This window comes from Pholis gunnellus, assembly GCF_910591455.1.
Source record: "Pholis gunnellus genome assembly, chromosome: 6".
Lineage (NCBI taxonomy): Eukaryota > Metazoa > Chordata > Actinopteri > Perciformes > Pholidae > Pholis > Pholis gunnellus.
This window is the reverse complement of record NC_136532.1, coordinates 356,566-379,786: the sequence shown is the minus strand read 5'-3', so window position 1 is coordinate 379,786 and position 23,221 is coordinate 356,566.

Sequence of the window (23,221 nt, the reverse complement as noted above, 5' to 3'; positions counted from 1 at the left end):
CATTTACTCAGCACAAGGGTGTAATATCAACACGGCGGGAGGAGAGGAGAACACAAGAGCTGTAACACATTCATCACCAGTAATTTCCCCCTTGACAGCTGATAAGTAATTTTCGTGTCCATTCAGAGGTGGACCAGAGCTACGATTAGGACAGCGTATGATAAGGACTGCGGTAATACCTGCTTTCCTGTCCTCATTCCTCAAATGCATTTGATTGCCATAAACCACTGACTGTCATAGAAACAGCCTTCAGATAACAGCTCTCACAGCAAGTATACAACTCTTGTACAACAAGTATAGGTACATCTCTTTTAAAGTCATTTTCCTATCTGCTGAAGAATTTATTTCTTCATTTAGATCTCCGATGCTTCAACAAACTCACAATACAGTGCTTTCTTTAACATGGGTTCTGCTTACATACATAGCCCCTAGTTATAGTGCTGACCTTTTAACTCTTTATGAGCCTGAACCAGATAGCAACCTACTTTTCTGAAAAGAGAAGTCAACATGACATTCTTTCTAATGGCCATCAGGGGAATGCTTGAAGTTTCTATGAGAAAATGACTCTACTTCTCACTGGATTTACTACCTAAACATTGTAAACATGAGTTTATGGTCTCAGTCTTTAGTTTCAAGTCTTCTTCAATACAACATGATGTTCATTTCGTAAATTATGGTCCCATTTAGTGTAAAATAGAACATAAAGCAGGGTATGATTTAGGGCGTCGCTACCTTGTGATTGACAGGTCCGTTACCATTAGCAGAGTCGTATACGTCATTTCAACATCACTCCTCCGCAGTCCAAACATGGTCACTTCCGTTCACTGGTTGCAAAAAACTAAGATGGCGTTGGCCACAAAGCCTAACTCAAGGCTTCAAAACCGCAGTCCACAAATAAATAGGAAACATCACAACGACTACGTCCACTTTTTATATACAGTCTATGGCCAGAACTCAGACTTAGCTCCTCAGGCAAGGCTCTTGTGGCCGTGCCACTGACCAGGTTCAAGACTTTGGAACAAATGCTTACAAAATCAGTACCATCTTTTAAATCCCTTCTAAAAACACACTTTTATAATCAGGCTTTTATGTGACTCACTCCCTATCCATTTTTTTGATTTGTACAGTGTTAAACGGTTCCTAAACTGTTGTTGGGATTATTTGAATCTATCTATTTTGTGGTAACACTTTTGGGTTTTATTGTATGTAAACCACTTTGAAAACATTCTTTTTAGAAAGCGCAATATCAATAAAGGTTAATATTACTTTCATCTATGTTTAAAGAACACCTGATCGTCACCTGATGATCACCTCTCTCCATGTTGCATTGGACCATTTAGCTGTATGTTAATACAAAATACAGAAAGAAAACAATGCTGCCTGCAAAAGAGGTGAGATAAGAAAGGGTAAAAAATGTAATGATTAACCAACAATAGCAGAATGTCTCACACACACACACTCAGCTAGCCCTCTTAAGATCCCTTTGGAATGGAGAGAAACTTTCCAAAAACAAACCTTTGCTTATCTTATAGATGCAATCAATGTCTCGCTTTATTTATACATGATTCTCACAGTGGTTATAATTGTGATTTGATGCCAATTACAGTGAGAGTTGAAATTCAATGCTGTAAACCAGGGGTCCCCAAACTTTTTCCTGTGAGGGCCACATCACTGAACATATCGTTTGACCTAGGGCCGCACGATTATGGGGGGGGGGGCGCGGTGCTACGTGCGTGCTACTCGCAGGTGAGCGACTGTTGCATCGTGCGCGCGGATCGGGGCGGAACACCGCCGTGCGCGATACAGAGAGCAGGGGAATTGAAAACGCGCGACCATGTAGTGACAGAGATGACATGCCGGCGTGTAAATAAATTAAGCACAAGTACTCGTCCTTCAAGCTCCCGTCTCTCTGCTCTTCTACTTCTTCTACTCTTCTACTTCTACAGGGTGCGCGCATGACAGCTCTCATCTCGTTCGCCCCCTGGTGGTTGGCTGATTCAGGAAGCGTTTGATTTGATATGTAGCAGAGCACGTATTTTAAACGTCAATATCGCAGACGATCATGCTCATTTAATCGTGGCAGCCAAAATCGTGATCGCAATTAAAATTCGATTAATTGTGCAGACTGAAAAAAAATCATAATGCGTCTCTGGTATTGTTCAGGGGGCCGGACCAAATGTGGAGGCGGGCCGCATCCGGCCCGCGGGCCGTAGTTTGGGGACCACTGCTGTAAACCAACAGGAGGGGCCTTTATGTAGCTATGCTGGTTCTAAATGATAACATTGCAAATGAATGCATGATAGCGTGTGCTGAGATAAGAATATTTGCACCCAGACAACCTGCTGTTTGCACAGGTAGGAAAAAAAACCTGTATTACTTGACAAACACATGTGAGACAAAGAACCCAGTCAGATTAAAAATAATTCCCAAGGTCTCTTCGAGTGTCTAGTGACACATTGTCATGGAATTTCTTTTGATTCATTATCATATACATATACTACTGATGGTGATTAACTAGAACTTTAAAACTTTTAGTTTTGATGCCAAACCAAGTCGAGCTCACAACCACAATGTAATCCAGTGGCGGGCCGTCAGGGCCTGCAAAGCCTTCTCTGCTGGCCTAAACAGAATCACAAAGTTATAGCTATTTTATAATTTAATATTTTTTCTTAAATACATTTAATTTTTTCTTATATGTATTATAATTTATAAAAATATTTTTCCCATTATCTTATTTTCTCATTGCACAGCTACTGTGCTCCTCAGTTGCTCTGCTTCCAGTGCAGCTTGTTTTAAGTAGAGCTTTGATCCAATCAGAGTTCACCTCTGTGTCTCTAGTAAGAAGAGAGGCCCCAGCCTGCAGACTCACCCAGTGAATCCATGTGCAGTTTAAATTGAATGGGGACGATATTGTTGATTCAACCAATCAGATCTTTAGTTTGGGATTCATGGCCCCACCAGAGCAGTTTGCAGGCCTAGTTACGTCAGCTCAGTGTCCAGATGCCTCTCTGCCAGCAAGGTGCAGAGTGTGCTGTGATTGGTCAGTGGGCGGGCACGTGACTATGTGCCCGCGAAACATGATTTCTTGCAGAGCTTTGTAGCAGACAGAGTTCAAGTGGAAATATTTGAAAGACATTTTACCTAGCTTTGTTTTTTTAATATGAAATGGCGGAAGGAGGAGAAACGGATTTAGTGGCGGAGTTACTGGGAACGCTTTTCTCAAGAAGGACATTTCTGAACAAACTAGACAGTAAGAAACGACCCCACAGCTAGCAGCCCTGACCAGCCAGGAAAAGGATTTGTATGCAGCGTCAGAAGCGTTGCACATATTATAGCTGGGAATGTGTTTCATTTTAACTGAGCGTCGGTACTTTTGGAGAGACTCGAGTGGATCTACAACTCACAACCGCGGCCCGCCCTTCGCCGGTCCACGGCCGAAGACGACCACCGACCGCGGTCGAAGGCGACCACCGAACTGCGGCGGAAAACTGACCACCGACCGGCCGCGGAAGACGGACAAGCGACCGGCAGCGGATCCGGTTGGACTTACTGGAACTGATGTACTGGGATTAAACTCTTTGTCAGCATAGACAGCATTTGGTAAGTGTTTGTTTACCTCTACTGTTCATTTGTCTATCGTGGAGTTTTTATGAATAATATTTGAATGGCTCGTGCTCGTGTGGTGGAATGCGTGGATCCGCTGCAGGTCTGCTGGATTGATTTGTTGCTTTGTTGTCATATGAATATATGCGACTGCTCTTGTGAGTTTGTCATTGTGTTACATTGATTTGGACTATATTGTCCGTTAATGACGCAGCGTCCCGTCATGCTCGTATTCATGTATCTGCACATTTTATTTCATTTGTCAAATGTTGCAGTGTTATGTGAATATGCGGCTTTTACACGAAACAAATAATAACCCGTAGCTGTGACGTCATAATGAGGTTATTAGAAGTGTAGAACAGCACTGAAGGCCCAGGTATAAAATCCACAGCCCGCCACTGATGTAATGTGGTGTCAGAATATTCACATAACGGGAGAGAAACTAAGAAGCCAAATGAGTGGCGAACGAAAAGACTAAGTGGCATGTCCAAAAATCTTTAACTGGGGTGTGTTGCTGAGCAAAGTTGTGAACCCAGTCGATGAGCGGGGAATGTTGGTGAAGTATCTTGATCAACTGGTGGTTCTCAGGGAGACATGCCTCAGCATCCCCTGTCCTTCTTTTGGCCCTATAGGCAAACTGGTTGGGGTCCAGCTATGGTCTGGTGGCTGGCAGGATGGTTTTTCCCAAGCACTTCTTGATTATTGGAGTGACCATTGACTATAGCGACCGGTTGGTGGTGGTTGGGTTCTGATAGACGGTGGTTACTGATATGGTGGTGGATGTTTCCCAAAGGGTGGGTATACTGTAGATGCTGGCCTGTTGGAGTCGATGGAGTGGAAGATGGGAGAGAGCTCCATGGCGAAAGGGTGAGCTCCTTAGCTGGGATTCCATCTGGCCGGAGTGCCTCACCGGACTTGCACCTGCCCAGCATGTCACGCATTCCACTTAATCTTAGATCGTTTTCCTCCTGCCTGTTTATTTAAACTCTCCTGTCATTTCAGATCCTGTCATTCACACCCTATCATCACTCATTCCCCTCACCTGGTCTTCCACGCCCATCTCACCTGCAGCCCATTCCTTCATTAGCCCTCACTATTAAGGTCCCCTCACTGGCACTTGATCCCTGCCAGATTGTCTTGTGTGTCTCTGCCAAGCACTCCAGGGTTATCTAAGTATTGTTCCTGATCTGTCTCTTCCGACCCTGCCTGCCTGCTTTTTCACCTTGGATTTATGCCTGCCCCTTATTGGATTTGTTCGCCTTTTTGACTGACCTCCCGGTTTTGACCCTGCCTGTACACAAGTAAACAAAACTATGCTTGTATTATGTCTCTGAGTCGTGCTTTTGGGTTCACGTACCTGTAATCCTTACACAGCATCTGTCTGAAATCCTCCAGCACTATTGGACGCTTGGTTGCTTTTGTTACTATCCGCAACGACATATACTGTCCAACATCCAACCTTCACGGTCAGAATGCAAAAGATGAGAGCTGTACACTTAAATGAGCTGTTGCAAACGTCCCTGCTACTCGTCATTATCGCTGGATTGGGAATATATTGCATTATTCTAGCGCTGGAAGTAGTTTACTCCAAATCAGCTTTGGCACTTGCATGCACTGTTTAATAAGTTTACAATTGTATGGCTTTATTTCTGATCTACTGGCCAATGGGGGCAATTGGGGGAAAATGGTTTAGTTGGACTTTGCATTCAGCAGTATGATCGAGGGAAAGGGTGGTCTGAAGGGACTAAGCTTGTTGGCCGGATCTCTAATGAAAGGATAACTGCTGGCATCATGTTACAGAGGATAGAAAACCATAGTAGCAGATATTCTTGCTAGATTTAGCATCTTTGCCGTTTAACTAGACAGAAGACGTTCTACCAACATTCCAAACTTATACAAACAAATCAAGATGAGATGCCAACATGGACGGTAACAGTTTACAGCAGACCTGGCAGACTGTGATGTCACAGCTGGGCAGGAGCCGTCATCTTAGAGGTATTGCCTTAACCGACTCTGATTTCTCCTCGACGCCAGAATGTTTCCCATTGAGAAATTGTCAACTGCTGGAGGGCCAAGACAGGTACCTTGCCAGATGGATGGCATCCTGGTCCACAGAGACACAGGATCGGCACATTAGATTGTTGGCAAGTGTAAAAGTTGTTGGAACGAGCAGGTGTGACACTGAAAAGGGAGAAGTGTGTATTTTCCAAAACCTCTGTCAAGTTTCCGGGACACGTCATTGAGGGAGTAAGAGCTGAAACTGACAAGGCGAGGGGCTGTCACCAACATGGAGAAGCTCACAGCTGGGTGATAAGGTTTCTGCGGGTGGTTAATCATTTACGCAAATACCTCTCTAACCTAGCAGCTGAGAGAGCTACCAAGTGTGAAAAATGTGTGGACCTGTTAAGATGCACAACAGAGACATTTTAACAGCATCAAACAAGACGACAACTGCACGGAGAAACAGTCTCAGCTGATGCGTCGTTTGTCTAACTGAGTAGGAGTGGTATTGCTGCGGAGATAAAATATATGACATATTAATACCAATTGACCGTTCCCTAAGTCCCGGACCTTGATTGCAGGCTGGCTAATTGTAGTGTAGCTTCCACCAGTGTTCGACAACTATCCGGCTCTGCTCGATAGAATCTCATGCAATCGTTTGAGATTTTTTTCATTTTCAGGCTAGATTTGTGGATTTAGAGCTAATCGTGGTTAAATGTAGTGTAATAGTGATACTTACTACCCAGAGAGGTTGAAAGGAGATATACGTTTCTAAATCATTACGTTTGTACGTAAAAAAAAAAACTATTGACGTTATCACATCATTGACTTACGTTAGCACTTCTCTGCTATGCTAGCTGCTGAAGGTATACTGACTGTATACACATGCTGCGTTTGCTTAATGATTGTAACAGTGAATAAAGACCTACCCGGCTTTACTGGAACAGTGTTGTTTCTTAATTTCATTGTCTTTTGTCTCAATCTCCAGGTGATGTGGTGGTTGACTTTTACACTGTGATCTGACGCTTTAGCTTCCCTCTTTATAACTTGTCTTTGCTGCTGAACCAGTTTGAAATCCTGATATATCCTTCAAACCCATATTGTAGATCCTTCTGTCTGCTTCTCTCTTATTAATGGCCTTTTTCACAAATTAGATAATACCTTTTCAGTGAGTGCAGTTAGTGACAGCGTGGGCTCCATTATTATACGATTTATATTTAAGCCAAACAATGATGTTTTACTTGAAAAAGTCACATTGGGGGTTTGGCTTAACAAAGGGTCAATTGCCTATGCTTCATAAGTGCTGAATAACACTGAACTAAGATCCTCAAATATAAAAGGAGGCGTGAGCAATTCTCAGACTTTCTTATTGGCATCGTGTTGTACAGAGAAAATGACGATGAGCATTTCGTACCAGAGACTGAGAATGAGGCTGATGAGATACTTCTACTCTGTTTCATCACCCTGTCTCTGACAAAATCCCATTCCCATACAGTTAACGTTCGAGGAAAACATTGTTTCCTTGATAGTGTTTGCAGAAACAGGTTAACGTTGTAAATTGAATCAAAACAAAAATGCAATAGAAATTACCTGGTTATGTTTAGACAACAAAACTACTTGGTTAGGTTTAGTATATTAGGCTTAAATATGTATAATATATTAAGTATGAATGTTTGTTACGATAATTAGTTTAGGATGTAAATTAAAATAAGTCAACGTTAACTTTTGGTTTCATTCAGAACACACACAGCAGTCTCCTGGGTTACAGTCATGTGTTTGTTGACCTACCCATCCACATCCACATTACAGCAAGTGAGTTTTGGTTTCAGAGTTTATTGTGATAGAGCAGGGAATAGTTCCTATCCAGAGTGATAATAAAATAGGGAGAGAATAGACCGTTATTAAAGTAATAATGGCTCTGTACAATCATCAACAGTATTGTAACACAGAATATTAAGAGGGATGTTTCTATACCCATCCTTTGCAAGTGTCTGTCTGCCTGGAGCTCCTTACGGGGCACTCCCACGGTTCCTTCTGCAGCAGGCGGCATGGGGAAGGCATGCTGGGACATCATATCTATGGACTGAATCAATCAACCCTATAAGGCTCTGGTGGCGAGCCAAAGTTTCAAAAATACATTATTGGACAAACTATATGAATAACTGCTGACTCCGGCTGTACTATACTGCCAGTAGATGGGGTTTCACCCCCCCTTGACTTTATTGTTAATGTCAATAGAAGTAGCTTTGGTGGTGGCGAAGGTAGTATGAGGATCAGTGCACATTATTATAATTGTGATAGTATTTAATTTATTTGTCTTCCTTTCCTATGCTTCCCCATAGTTCAAACACACATCAACATCCCCTTGATCTCTCATCCTCTGACAGAGTGTTGTTAGCTGGCCTGTAGTCACTGTCATTGCAGTCCTCTTGTTATTGTGAGTCTATTGTCTTTTTGTCAGAAATTATGTCTGAGTTGCTTAACCGTATTATAAATAGCTTTAAATAAATAGCTCAATCTATATAACTATTTATTACATTTACAACTGCAGAAACAGACCTTATCACTGCAGATGACTTACACATTTTACTGGAGGCATAATAGAAAGCCATCATTTTATTAATGGCTTTATTAACGTGTACATGCAAATGATTGTTCATAACCCTTTCAAAGCTGAAAATGTCTCTGGGTCATGGCTTAGAACTGATATAATAATTAGTGTTAATTGATTTACTAACAAACAATAAAACCATTAGTTTCCTTTTATAACTGTAGTAGAAAAGGTAGTTCAGGACAGAATTGATTTGTATCTTGGATGTAAGGTTGTGCAGACGAGCTATACCTGGTGAGATTGAGATCCCATTGATTATTTCATTGAGCGAGGGGAAAGAAAAAGAACTGAATCTGCGAGAAAAAAAAAAGACTGACTGAGGCTAATACCATGATGTACCTTCTTAAGACTCTAAGATCTTTTTAATGTATTCGCCTCTGTGGCCGGGGCCTGAAAGGGAAAGGGAAAGAGGAGAGCTGAATGGATTCCATTAATTTAATTGAAGCAAGCCTTGACAAGAGATAAAACATCTTGGGCCCACATCTCTTCAGGGTTGGCGCTGGGCTTCATAGTAAACAAGCTGTGATCCGTAAACAAAGCCCAGAGAGCACCACCACGCTGTACAGAGACTTCAAGGCCATGGAATATGTCAGAGATGGGCTTGAATGGATACTGAAGTGCCCCCCTCCCCTCCCCTCCCCCTCCCCTCCCCTCCTCACGGTCCCCCGCCGCACCCACCTCGCGCACACAGACATACTTAAGTATTCAAGCCGTATTCTGACCATTGTGCCCCAGCTTGTGGATATTTCGATGCTGGTAGCTAGCTATTTTCAGTGACAGTACCTGCAGTGGATCAAGCAGAAAGCGAGACACCTACTCCAACAAGGGCATTGATACATGGATAGCACTGTTGAATTCTAGAGATAAGAACCACTTCCACTTTGATGTGTCCCCATCAGATATCACACACTCACACAATAATGCGCTGTAAGATGATGTGCAGCACTCCACGCCCAAGCTTCGTGACAAATATTTCATCTAATTCCAGAAATTTTCATTTCATGCAAGGAAAGACGCGGCACATGCTGCATCTGACAGTCCATGCTGGTGAAATACTACACTGCATCTGGTAATCCAGCCCAGTGGTGTTGAAAGCTCTGTAAATAAAGAGAGGTGGGGGGGGGGCTGAATACTGTAAAGCGCATGTTGTTTGGCCACTCAAAAAGCAACTGGTATTTGGATATGTCACATTCTTCTCTGAATTGTTCCTCAGCAGGCCCTGGCTTTTCACTCGGGTTGAATAGCAAAATAAAACCGGGCAGAATCCATTAAAAAGGAGGAATAGCTTTATCTCCAGAACACTGGGAGTAGATGGCTCGGACAATACAAGTCATCTACCACAAACTGGGCCCGCGCGGCCAACAAATGTGGCTTATGAACAGAATGCCAAGGTTACAGCCTTTGTCCACATCTCTATTAGCTCTGCTGGCAATTCTGCTGCTTTGTGAACGTGGACCTGCCTCGCATTCGTAACTTTGACATGAATTGTATATTGTATCCAGGTTTGATTAATAGTTTCCTGCTTCAATATCATTAAAAGTCATCCAAATGACAGATTTGGTGCTGGCACATTAAGCAGGATGAAAAACTCTGTCTGTCAAATGGTTGAAGTTGCACGTTTGCAAACCATGGATACGTTGAATGTCGCAATTCTGAACCAAAAATAAGTTTCAGAAATATGTTTCATATTAGCCTTGTATCTTGCTTACAGAAACGCACAATACTACAAGGTTGACATCGTGAAACGGCTGGTTAGGTTTGGGCAACAAAACTACTTGGTGAAGTTAAGAAAAAACATTGTGGTGTGTGTTAAAATAGTAACGTAACAACCTAACGTAACTAGCACAGATAAATAGGATCCACCCTTAGCACACTTCCGTACGTATTGTTGCATGACAATGTTACAACAAGCGTTTACCTTTTAGTTTCACACGGGATACAAACAGCAGACTCACTTTCTTTTCACTTGGCTGAAAGTTTGTTTGACCCATCAACCACCCCTGAAACCCGCACTTAGTGGGCTTGTTATAGATTTCTCCATTTCCACACTAATGATGCTCTGTGTCCATCAACTATTTATCATTTTGAAAGGAAATTTAAAAAACTCTACTCTAGAGAGAAACAGTGATTCTTCTCCTGTTGCACACTTCAGTTAATGTGGATGCTCGAAAGAAATGCTAACTGTTAGCACAGTTAGCTTCTAGCTGCCGGCTCAGCCATCGCAGCCAGCTTCATAGAGGCAATACAAAATGCTCTGAATGTTAAGTTCAATCATAAAACAGAACTATTATCGACGTGATTCAGCAACTTCTATAAGCAACATGTTGCTCATTGTTCTGTTGTTCAAACCAGAATCTGAACCCTGAACTGTGAAGGAGGTTGAAGATTGTTGAACATTGACGTTGACAAATGTATCCGCCTGCTGATCCGCTCTGCAGCCGTGAATGCATTATTTCTATCTATTTGCCAGCACATTCTCAGAAATAACACAGACGGACCTAAAAAGGCCCATGAAATCAGAGTATAATGACATTGTGCGATCATTTAGCCCTGCAGATGCTGCTCAGGAGCTCTAAAAGTAACTTAAGAATATTGTGGTGAATCAATAATGAAACTATCTAATCTGTTTTAGCGTCCACCTATACTTGCCTTACGTCAGATGGATATCACAGTGCGGGGTGCAAGTTGTAAAGTGGAGTCTTGCTTCTGTAACGGCCATCCAGTAATAGAGCAGAAGATGCAACAGAATCCAGTAATATGTTGTTTAGGTGGTAGACCCTGAGTAGTTCATATATCACTGTTAAGTGATCTGAGATGGTCTACACTATCTCTCAAACGCACTTTATCTTATTTTGTGGTGCATCTTCTCTCTTTGTATTACCTCATCAGATCCCAGCCCTTTGTCATGCTAAGGCTGACCTTGCAAACCATTTAGCGGGAAATACTTGCAGATCATACATCTCAGCTGAAATCTAGCTTCATTGCATTCGAGACCCGAGCAGGAGAGCCGCACCAATAGCAACAGGAGAGTGTCTGCTTATGAGGAATGCCTCACAGTAGCCTTATCGGCATCACACTGGATAGTTTTTACGATAATCTTCCTATTTTAAACAATGGAAACGCTTATCAGGAGACTTTCTTTAAACGCTGGTGTGATTATAATGTTTGCAAAGCCTTGTGTGCAGTGTATCCAAAAGATCAAATGTACACTCCCGTCAAAAGCACAAACACATGCTTGTGGAGAATAAAAGATTGTGCTTGTTCAATGCGGCATTTTTAAACATTTTTTTATCACCTCTGACGTCCAATATCATCTGAGAATGCCAGCCGTCTCCTCTTTGCTCTTTGGTCGGATTGTTTATTTTCCCACGTGGAAGCTAAACTTCTTCCCCTTGGCTCTTGAGTACACAGCAATGTAATATTAATGTATTTACCTGTTTGGAGTTATTTAAGCAGGTTAGAGCAGGTCACTGATCCCGATCCCTGAGGCGGCCTCGATGGTGGACTGGGAGTGAGTGAGTGTGTTTTAGATTTCCACTGAAATTTAGTTTTCATGCTGTTGAAAACTGTGAAACATCGGAAAATGTTCAGTATTTCATGTGGTTTATTTAACATTAATTTCCTCGTTCACACAAATAGTTTTTTAAATATAAACTGTAATTATACTACAGTGTTGCTGTATTTGTTCCAGCTCAATTAGTAGGATACCAATTTGGCATTGGATGTTTCTGCAAACCTCTGATATGTTTTTGTATTAGTTCACAACAAGTGAAACCAAAACAAAAGTCAAACATTCACTCAATGCATCTAACGTTAAGTTGTTAAGCTTGTTGTGTAACGTTATGTAAGAAAGTCTGCTGAGGGTGGTGGTTATTTATATACGCTAGTTATGGTTGTTACATGAAGTTATGACTAAACATGAACCATGATCTTTCTTCTAACCATAGATTGTATATAACAGGTGGACGCAGTCACCTTTACGTCACCCAGTGGTTGGTGGACTACGGATTTGTTTGTCAATTTGGCTTTCGCCATCTTGGTAGTTGCAACCAGAGGTGACACAAGAGGGTTGTTAAGTTGAGCGCAACCGAACGACGGTTACAAGGTGGAAACAAACTCCCAGGTAGACTGCCACCTGACATTAACCAATGTTATGTTGCCTGAACCTAACCGATCACTTCTGAGGCCAATATGAAACGTAAATAAACATATATTTGGTTAAGAAAAGTCAATATTTAACGTATTCCTGGTTTGCAGAAAAGTATAATGCCACATTTGTTTCTGCCGACTGGGTTGACTTGTTCACACTTGAGAAAGGAAGAGTTAGGCATCAGATGAGCCGAATGGCTGAACTTACAAAAGTTTTCATGAACCTAAACCCTTCTCGATCATCAGATTCCTACCCGCCTGAATCGTTTAACTAGAATACCAAATTCACAGTCTTTGCCAGGCTTGCTACATTGTTTTTTTCCCCCCAAAATGTCCTTAATGCTTTACCACTACGTGGCTGCATGCATCTTTTATCTCAGTGCGCTTGATCCTTCCATCAGGGCGCATCAAATTACAACGCCGTGTCTTCACAGATGTTGAAAGTCCGCGATGACTATCTGACAGGAGGACACTGTCACAGATTCAGATCTGCAGCTTTGTCATGCTGCTCCCCGTCTTCAGAGATCACTGCTCATCTTTCAAAGCGGACCTGATGCTGGTGTTGTGGAAATCGCCCCCCCACCCCACACCACCCGTTTCACCTGTTGGCCGTCTAATCAGATCCAACCGCGCCGTGGCCCACACCTCGGGCCCGCTTTATCTGCTCCCGTATCATCTGATAACCCCTTCCTCAATCAGCCTCCATAACCGGATGAAAAGGAGAAACAGATCAGTAACACTTGAATGCTCGCGTGACCTTTATTTCTTGCTTAACATCTGTGTGCAGAGTGCAGCGGGGGGGGGGAGAGGGAAACACCAGCACTTGTGCTGATTGAGCTGAGATTGGATTCACAGCCAGAACAAAGAGGAGGAGGAGCGACAGGGAGACTGAGACCAAAGACGTGTGTGCGCCTGTGTGTGTGAATGCAGTTGGAGAACTTGTACACTCACAGTTTGAAGTTTGTGTGCGCATGTATGACATGCAAACTGTATTACAATCTTCCTGTAAATGTATGAGATGATAAAAAAGTCTTCGGGGTAGTTCTTCACTGACAAAAGGGACTTTAGGTATAGAACTAAGAAATCAGTCCTCACTGGTCAAAATTCTCCCATTTTCAGGTCTTCTTTTAGGACTCAAAGTATAATCATATGATCAACTTTCTGAACTGAAGAAATCTATATCTGCTAATTTGAGCTCCAGAGGAGTCCCATCTTGTAAGGTTGGTCTTCAGCGATGATCTTGTGGGAGTTGAGATGTTTTTGTCATTTCCTCGATCCTCGCTTGAACTGGAAGTTGTTCTGCTCCGCCATATTGACGGCCGTCCCAAAGCTCTTATTTCTGCTCGGAGGAGCGATGATCGCGGAGGGATCTCTGAAGAGCCATGAGCGAGGACGCACGAGAACAGACTTCCAGCAAGTGTTTTAACAGCCGACACGCCCCCTCATTGTTCATCACTTATGTGATTGGACGCTGCAGCTGATCGGACTGACTGACTGGAGTTTCATACCAGAGTAAAGAAAGATCAGATTAAACTCAAGTTTTATATTTGATTAGTTTTCTGATTCACCGTCTGGTTTAAATAGATGTTCATTGTAGTCTGAACAACAAAAGGACAACAAACAACTTTCTTCATTTATCAGAAAGATTTGTCTTTTCATGATCTTATATTTCCCTCAATAACTTTTATTATGGAAACAATTAAAGTCAGAGAGAGCTTTTTACATCATTTATCATCATTTCATTCAGTCCCGTGAGGCTGATCATTCCTGAGTGTCGGGTTTGATGAGTTTTATCATTTAAGTTTAACCTGAAACATGGAGCCTAATAAATGAATTCCAGTGTTCAAGAGAAAACATAATCATATTCTGGGTTATTTAATAATGACGTCACAATTTCAAAACGTACACGCAAATAATTCATAAATATGACAAATGCATTCTGCCAGTAGAAATCGATCACTGCGCTTATAAACAGGACACAGAACACACTTTGTTAAAGAGGTAACGGACTACAGAGAGAAACACCTCTACAGTGATGATTACTGTGAGTCTTTATTAGTTTTTAGGCATGAAGGCAAGTTTATTTGTAGAGCAAATTTCAACAACAAGACCATTCGAAGTGCTTCACCTAAAACCATCATAAGCATCAAAACATAAAGCAAAAGAAAAGGAGATTAAAAACAATTAAAAACATTGATTGAAACATTAAAAACAGTCATTAAAACACTAAAAAGCTAAAAAATAGAATAATAGTTGCAGTGCAGTGTAAGAAATACAATGCAGTAGTAAAATGCAGAAATGGATTAATATCCTTGAATGTGGTTGAATTAAAGGCAGCAAACAGAAAAGTCTTCAATCTGGATTTAAAGGAGCTGAGGGTCTCAGCAGACCTGCAGCTTTGTTCCAGATATGTGGAGCAGAACACCTGAATGCTGCTTCTCCATGTTTGGTTCTGACTCTGGGAACAGAAAGTAGACCGGTCCCAGACCACCTAAGGGGTCGGGATGGTTCATAAGGTAGCAGCAGATCAGAGATGTATTTTGGCTCTAAACCATTCAGTGCTTTATAAACCAACATTTTAAAACAACAGCATTTTAAAGTCAATTCTTTGTTGGACAGGAAGCCAGTGTAAAGACCTCAGAACTGGAGTGATGTGATCCACTTTCTTGGTCTTAGTGAGGACTCGAGCTGCAGCGTTCTGAATCAGCTGCAGCTTTCTGATTGACTTGTTACAGAGACCTGTAAACGCACCGTTACAGTCGTCCAGTCTACTCAAGATAGATGCATGGACAAGTTTTTCCAAATCCTGTTGAGACATAAGTCAAGTTTAGTATTATTAGTTACTAAGTACGGTGATGATTACTGTGTCTTTATTAGTTATTAGTATTATTAGTTACTATTAACAGTGATTATGTGTGCAGACACAAACTTATCAAAATTGGTGTCCAGCTGTTAAAGCCGACTGACAGCTGATCCAGCTGTGATCAGATCCCCCGTCATCAGAAACAGACGTCGCTTCACTTGATGCAACTAAGGAAAGGACGTCTCATGTCTCTTAAAACATATTTCCTCGTTTCCTCTCTCCTCGCATTATTTCCTTGCATCTCTCCATGCATCCTTGGTGGGAGGGACTAAGAACCAAGGAAAGGACGCAAATGAGGGAAACGGGGATGCAATTAAGAGATTTGGGATGTACCCACAGCCACAGAGAGACTGGGGCCCAGTCCCTGTGTCCACACTCACAGACTTTGAGGTGCATTCCTAGAAAGACCGTGAGGGCTTAGAGTGGTCCCACTGTTAAATCTCACAGACATCTTTAAGCCTTTATGCACACTTTCAGAAAGTCCATATTTCTGCAGAGTTTGCCCAAGGGAATTACCCACAATTTGACATCGTTGTGATGTTACATGGGGTTACCAGGGGAAGCACGGAGGCGTGGCACATTGGTGTAAAGCCTTGCATATTGAATTCACACAAACATTAACATTAAGGATATGAAACCACTTCAAATCAGAGAAAGCCAAGCATAGGCTGTATTAAACACCTGGTTTATTCATAAACCATTTCTTTTACTTTTACTTATTAAAGCTGTTTTAACAAAGATAGTTTTGATGGGTTTTATTACATTTCTGTCCTGTATCCCCTTAGTCAGATAGTTAGCAGTTTGAAAAGTATATCTTATCACTGGTATGTAGATAATATTGAATCATACATCTCCTTTAATCCTCAACACATAACAAAGTTGTCTATACTAAAATGACAAAGTAAACGCTAATAAAAAACATAAAAGAAGTAAAAGTAGGAATAAAAGTTCAGCCGTCTTTTGTTAAATCCACTAGGGTTGGGCGATTGGACAAATATATTATTGATACATGTCAGCAAACATGCACACACACACACACACACACGTGAATATATTTCGCAAACATTATTTTGTTGGGTTCACAGAGACTGGTTGGAAAATGTTAACATATTGCCCAACCCTAAAACCGATGTGCAGGTGGTAGAAGGTTTACTCTTGGTGTATATTGTATATGATCAGATGACCAGGTATGACAAGGTCCGTCATTTTTTGTCTGAAATTATTGCACATTTAAAAATGAATACAACCTCACTTTGGGTCAGTTACGTTCACACACGGACTATGAAACTTTTAGTTACATTTTCTGAGTTTTTCTTTTCTTTTTTGCATTCATCGCAATCCAAAAGAGGGTTTTTTTGACCACTCAGAGCCATCGTACTTGCAAATGTCATCATCCAAGATGACATCTGATAAACTGATTCACGTCTCAGCGCAAAAGCAATGAAAGAATCCAGCGATGTTACAACAACACTGATTGTGTTAGGGATTGCAGGACAGCATGGAATCAGGGATGATTACAAATCAAAGGATGTGCGGAAAATAGATGTGCTAGGCTGCCAAACAATATAGCTTCTTGCTTCATTCAATAGCCCTGTTTAGGGATAGCAGATAAAAAAAAGAAATATCCAGACTTGTGCGAAGGCCTGTAGTCTTATTCTCTACTGCCCAGCTCACTTGCGGTGTGCCACAAGGCTCATTTTCAGGTTCACTACTGTGTTCATTCTGCTAAATCTTGGGGATCTTTCATTCCAAATGCAATATTCATTCTAATTATATGCTGATGACACACAGCTGTACCTTTAACACCAAGTCTTGTCACTCACATGAACTGCCTTGACAAGATAAAGTCCTGGATGTACAGCAAGGTCAAAGACAACAATTCATAGAATTTGTTTTATTCAGTCCTTCCAAGTCCATCCAGGTGATCTATAATAACCTCAGCAGTCTGTAAATCAAATCTAAACCATAGCTAGAAAGTCCTATTTGACTCCGACCTCTATCATTTGTAAGTCAAGAAAATGTCCAGTTTTCTAATCCTCTGCTGACCTGGTGAAGTTTTCTAAGCTTTTTTACATCCAGTGTACCGTGATTTAGTTTATTTCAAAGTAGAGTTCTTAGGGTCAAGTGTCTTCACATTATCTTCATATTACTTCATATTTCCTCAGACATGTCGTTCCTTGTCTGGGATTTACAGATGCTATTATCCTCTGTAGCTTTTGGTGTGATGTTCTTTTATTTATGCTTTTTAAAAAACTTGTCTTGTGTTTTGGTCTCTGAGGCAATTTGTGCTATGAAAAGTAGCATACAAATAAGATATATATTATTATAGGAACAGTTTATTATTATTATTATTATTATTATTATAGCTTCAAACAATAAATTGCTGCAGAACAGAGGCAGGTTGGAAAAAGCTTATGTCTGATTGAAAAGCGATGGAAAAGCCGAAGAGTTATGTCAGCTCTCTCCAACTTATTTAATCACAAGGAGTGCTGGGGGAAGACCGACTTTGATTAAGACCACCTCACCGATCAATAAAGTCCTTGAACTTGCATAAGTCACTGCTGGCCACTCTCAATATCACTGATAACTGCCCCAACACACACACACAGGCCCTGTCTGGCCACCTCACCTGAGTGATTTTCCCATTGATGAATAGATTCTCTTGACCTCGGCTGTCAGGGTAAACACAAGTTTAAGGGAATATTTCAGAATAAAAATGGACACAGCCGCATCTTAAAATGCCCTCTGCTGGCCTCAGCCAATGTCACAGACAGCTCTTGCAGGTTGCCAATATAAATATGTCCACCAATGAAACAGTTACAGAGCTGTGACATTGCACAGGAAGAGGAGGGGGTTGGTTCTTTCCCATTAGTCTGACCCAGCTGAAATGACTTGGCCTCCACATAAAGGGTTTGTGGATGAAGCAGAGGTTGGGATCGCACGCGGTGTTCGGTGCCCTTATTCTGCTGCCACCTGTCCCAGATGTGCATCCTAAAACAAGCAAGGGATTACTTTCATTGATTGAATGCAGATTGAACGAGTGCACTGGCAAAAAAAAAGGTGCTGTGTGCTGTCAGAGGTGGCTCACCCTCATCATTGGTTAACGCAGCCTGACAGATTCAATCTGTTTCAGCCTGCCACTGGCGCTATACAGCATATGTCACTCAAACAGGAGCCCGCACAGACAAACGCCAAGTGTGGACCGTCTATCAACCGAGCCTTCAAGACACTCTCTCTCTCTCTTAACCACACAAGCCAGCTCAGCAGTGTTAAAGTTCAGAGGTCATCCCGCCCCAGTCGCCATGCCCTGAACCCCTCTGTCTAATGAGGTGGTCTGTTTCTCAAGCAGTTTGTCTGTTCCAAAGAATACACGTACTGTTAGTTTGGTGTGTAATGTATGTAAAAAAGAAATATTTTATATATTTTATTATATATATATATATATACACTACCGTTCAAAAGTTTGGGGTCACCCAGACAATTTCGTGTCAATTTTCAGTTTCTTCGCAATTTCTCTCATGGAATAGCTTCATTTCTAAGAACAAGAATAGACGGCGAGTTTCACATGAAAGTTCTCTTTTTCTGGTCATGTTGAGAGTATAATCCAACCCACAAATGTGATGCTCCAGATACTCAACTAGCTCAAAGGAAGGCCAGTTTTCTAACTTCTCTCACCAGCATAACTGTTTTCAAGGGTTTTCTAATCATCAATTAGTCTTCTAAGGCGATTAGAACACTGGAGTGATAGTTGCTGGAAATGGGCCTCTATACACCTATTTAGATATTTCATTAAAAACCAGACGTTTCCACCTAGAATAGTAATTAACCACATTAACAATGTATAGAGTGTATTTCTGATTAATTTAATGTTATCTTCATTGAAAGAAACAGTGCTTTTCTTTGAGAAATAAGGACATTTCTAAGTGAACGGTAGTGTATATATTTGCAACATGCCATAGAGTTCATACCACATCTCTGTAATAACTCAAAGAGGCCTCCATAGTAAAACTATGCAACTTAAAAAAAAGTAATTATAAAGGTTCCCTATGTAGTTGAAATAATAGCAAATACAATAATAATTTATTAGCAATAAAACAATTTATAATCAACACCATTTTACATCTTTATGGAGCAGGATCACTCAGAGAGAACTAAAGTCAGCAGTCAGACACCAAACGATTTCTCAGCGTCTGGGGATCCAACACACAGACAAACTTCAACAAAATGATAGAAAAATAAAGAAATGGGCCATGCGCTCAGTGGAGCAATCCAAAAATCTATGAAGTGGGGTCCGGATGCTGGATGCTATTTTGAGACGGAACCAGCAGGGACCTGAACTCAGCTTGAGAAAAAAAAAACGCCTATCTAACAGAACAAAATTGACAACTTATACATATGATATGGTACAGTCATTCCCACAGTCACTTTTAATGATATCTGAAAAAAGTCCTGGTTTGTGAAATACAGTGGAAAAGCAAGGTTACAGGCTGCTAAGTATCTGCAGTAAAAAAAAAGGGCTGCTTAACATGGATTTATTGCTTAGCTCTGGGCATAGACTTTATATAAGACGTAGACATAGTCCCCATGACGTCTCTCATTGGTTTGCAGATTATGAGTTAGGCATTTTGGCCGTCACAATCTCGGTTTTTCGCCGTCGCCATCTTGGTTTATTGCAAGCAGAAGTGACACAAGAGGGTGGAGATAAGTACAAGCAAATGCTGAATAAGTCAAAAAGGATACAATTAACTTTCATGGAATTAAATCAAACAGTGTTAAAACCTTTTAACCCCTAAGACTATTTTTAGGCCTCTGCTCAAAAGTTTCATACCCATACTCAAAGGGGCTTATCTCTCTAACTACAAGGTCTATTTGAATAATTTCAATGGAATTATAACACTAACACTTGTGATAGTTTGTTAATATGTGTACATATCAGTGTAAATGTTACTGGTAAATGCTGAATGAATATAACACACAGCTCAAATTGAAAATGTTCAGGTTCGCCTGGAAAAAAAAGCACTTTTGTCTTTGAAATAATGCAGCAGTAAGCCTAAAACTCTCCACAATCATAGCACAACATGTCAGCAGTCCTTTTAAAAAAGAATTGGCTTTGATAAAGTGAAGCAGGCAAAATTGATAGACGTTGGAGTACAGAGAATTCATGCCAGGTCAAGCCAAAATTCTGAATTTTCCGAATTTTGGAACCAGGTTTCCAGCTGTTCTATTCTAATTTTATATACAATTTAACTATATATTTCACTTGTTTTATCACTAATAGGGTTCGATCTATCTAATACAGCAGTTTGGCATCATTTTGAACCATTTTTGACCTCTCAGGGGCCTGATTTATGTTTTATGTGATTTTTTTCGTCGCTCCCTGTGTGTGTATTGGCAGTTTTCGAAGCCTATGATTGGTCGATTTGCACATGTGATACGTCTTAGAATGCTGAAATGAGTGTAGAATGCAGTAGGCCAGTCAGGTGATTGACAGACTTTTTAGCCACTAAAACTCCAAAAGAGTTGCGCAACAGACCGAGCGTCGAAATGATTCGCTGAAAAGTAAAAGGAGGACTATCTTATATTAGATTAGATTAGATTAGAAAAACTTTATTAATCCTCAGTGGGGAAACTCATTTGCCACCCAAAAACTCATACAGACGACACAGTCCACAGTACGCAAAAGACAAAGACACATTACAAAGAATAAATAACACCAGAAAATGCCATTTAAAACATGATTGACATCAGAAAGATAAAAACCTCTAAAGGTAAAAAATCGGACAGCTGCTGGAACGAAAGACCTTCTCAGTCGTTCAGTAGAACATTGAAGCATCCTGAGTCTCTCACTGAACTAATACATAATCTATGCATAAATGCCTTGATTATCTTTATTTTACTCTCAAAAGAAAGAGAGGGACTGGCGCATATGTAGCGAAAGGATTTAAGCAAACCTGTTTTATTAAGCGGGTTTTTACCATGTTTAAAAAACCTGCATATACCAACTAATTTGGTGGGAAAAGGGTATCAGAAATGGAACGAAAGAAGCACTGTGTGTATGTATGACAAATAAGCACAGTGGGTCTTGTCACCACCCCTCCAACCCACACACACACACACACGCACGCACACACACACACACACACACACGCACACTCCCCCTCCTCGAGCTGCTGGTGCAGGTGGCTTCCACTTGTTTTCAGCAAGTAAACCTTGCTGGTGATAACCTTCAGCTTGCTGAGGAGCCTTTATGGAGCACTTGATATCTAGCTACGATTTGCTCTTTGTTAGCACTGTGTTTTATGGAGTGGGGAGAGGCCCGTAGACAGTGAGACAGTGCTGCAAGGTTTAATGTAAGGGGGCAATTCTTGAGGACAATCAGCACAGATGCAAGAGCACAAATCCATTTGTTCAATGTTGTATTAGATAGCCTAGATCAGAGGATGCCAACACGGTGCCCGCGGTCGAACATGGCATGTTCTAAAAATAGCACTAGTATGAAGGCAAATCACTGTCAAAATCCGAGAGCGCAAATAAGATCCACGCGTGCGTGTGTGTAGAGGTCCCGTGCATGCAAATTAAACAGCAGCACGCGTATATTGCTTTGACGAGTGCTTTCGCATCACTCCGCACAGAATATCTCTGCTCGCAAAACTTTCACCTGCTCGCTCACGAGTAGTTTTTCTTTTGACACTAAGTGGGCGGACCCAGTCACCATTGTATAACTACATTTAATTGGTTACAATCCTCTTCTTTGGCTTGGCCGGATATCACTCGGATATCAATCTTACACAACTGATAATTTGTATAAGCATGGGACAGAGTTCATGATTTGTTCAAAAATGTTACAACGGTAGTGATTAGTACAAACGAGACATGATTTGAAGCTATGACAGTTAATGATTTACTATAAAATGTTAGAAGTGATCATTTGTAAAAAAATATAAAGGGTGTGATTTTGAACAAAATACACAATCATTGTTAATTATTGTGAGGAAAAATGAACAATGACATGTGATCAGACAGTCTCTTCACATATATTATTATTATTATTAAAAAGTGATCTGTGCAACTTTGTTATTCAGGACGTTTGTATCAAACAAGTAGCCCTTCGTACTACTTAGTGCCCTTGAAGTAGCGCTCCATTTCAAAAAGGTTGGTGACCCCTAGCCTAGATACTCGTGCTCTTTGATTTTTGTGTTGCCGTGGCCAAGGTCACGGATGTAGTTAAATGAATGGAGCATGGTCTTTGGCCTCAAGTTTGGAGCCATCATCATGAAGCAGGATAAGAATCAAGTGTTTGGCTACGTAATTTAAAAATATTTTCTGGAACAGAGGGTTACATAAGCAACAAAAATCTGAAGTATTTTCAGAAAAATGTTGATTGATGAATTTAGCTAAACTGACCTTTCAACAGTGGCGGGCCGTCAGGGCCTGCAAAGCCTTCTCTGCTGGCCTAAACAGAATCACAAAGTTATAGCTATTTTATAATTTAATAATTTTTCTTAAATACACTACATGTATTATAATTTATACAAATATTTTTCCCATTATCTTATTTTCTCATTGCACAGCTACTGTGTTCCTCAGTTGCTCTGCTTCCAGTGCAGCTTGTTTTAAGTAGAGCTTTTATCCAATCAGATTTCACCTCTGTGTCTCTAGGTAAGAAGAGAGGCCCCAGGCCTGCAGACTCACAAGTGCATCCATGTGCAGTTTAAGTGAATGGGGACGATATTGTTGATTGTCATAGTCTTCAACCAATCAGATCTTTAGTTTGACATGTTGGGCGTATTCTTTGACGTGCCAGAGCTGCTAGCTGGCCTACAAGTACGTGATTGGTCAGTGGGTTAGCGTGACATGTTGGGCGGTGACAATCCCAAAATCTGCTGCCTCTGTCGATCGGACATTTTCAGCCCTCAAACGCATTAAAACGTATTCAAGAAATACAACTGGGGAGGCTCGACTGTCTTCACTGGCGTCCATGTATCGAGAAGGAC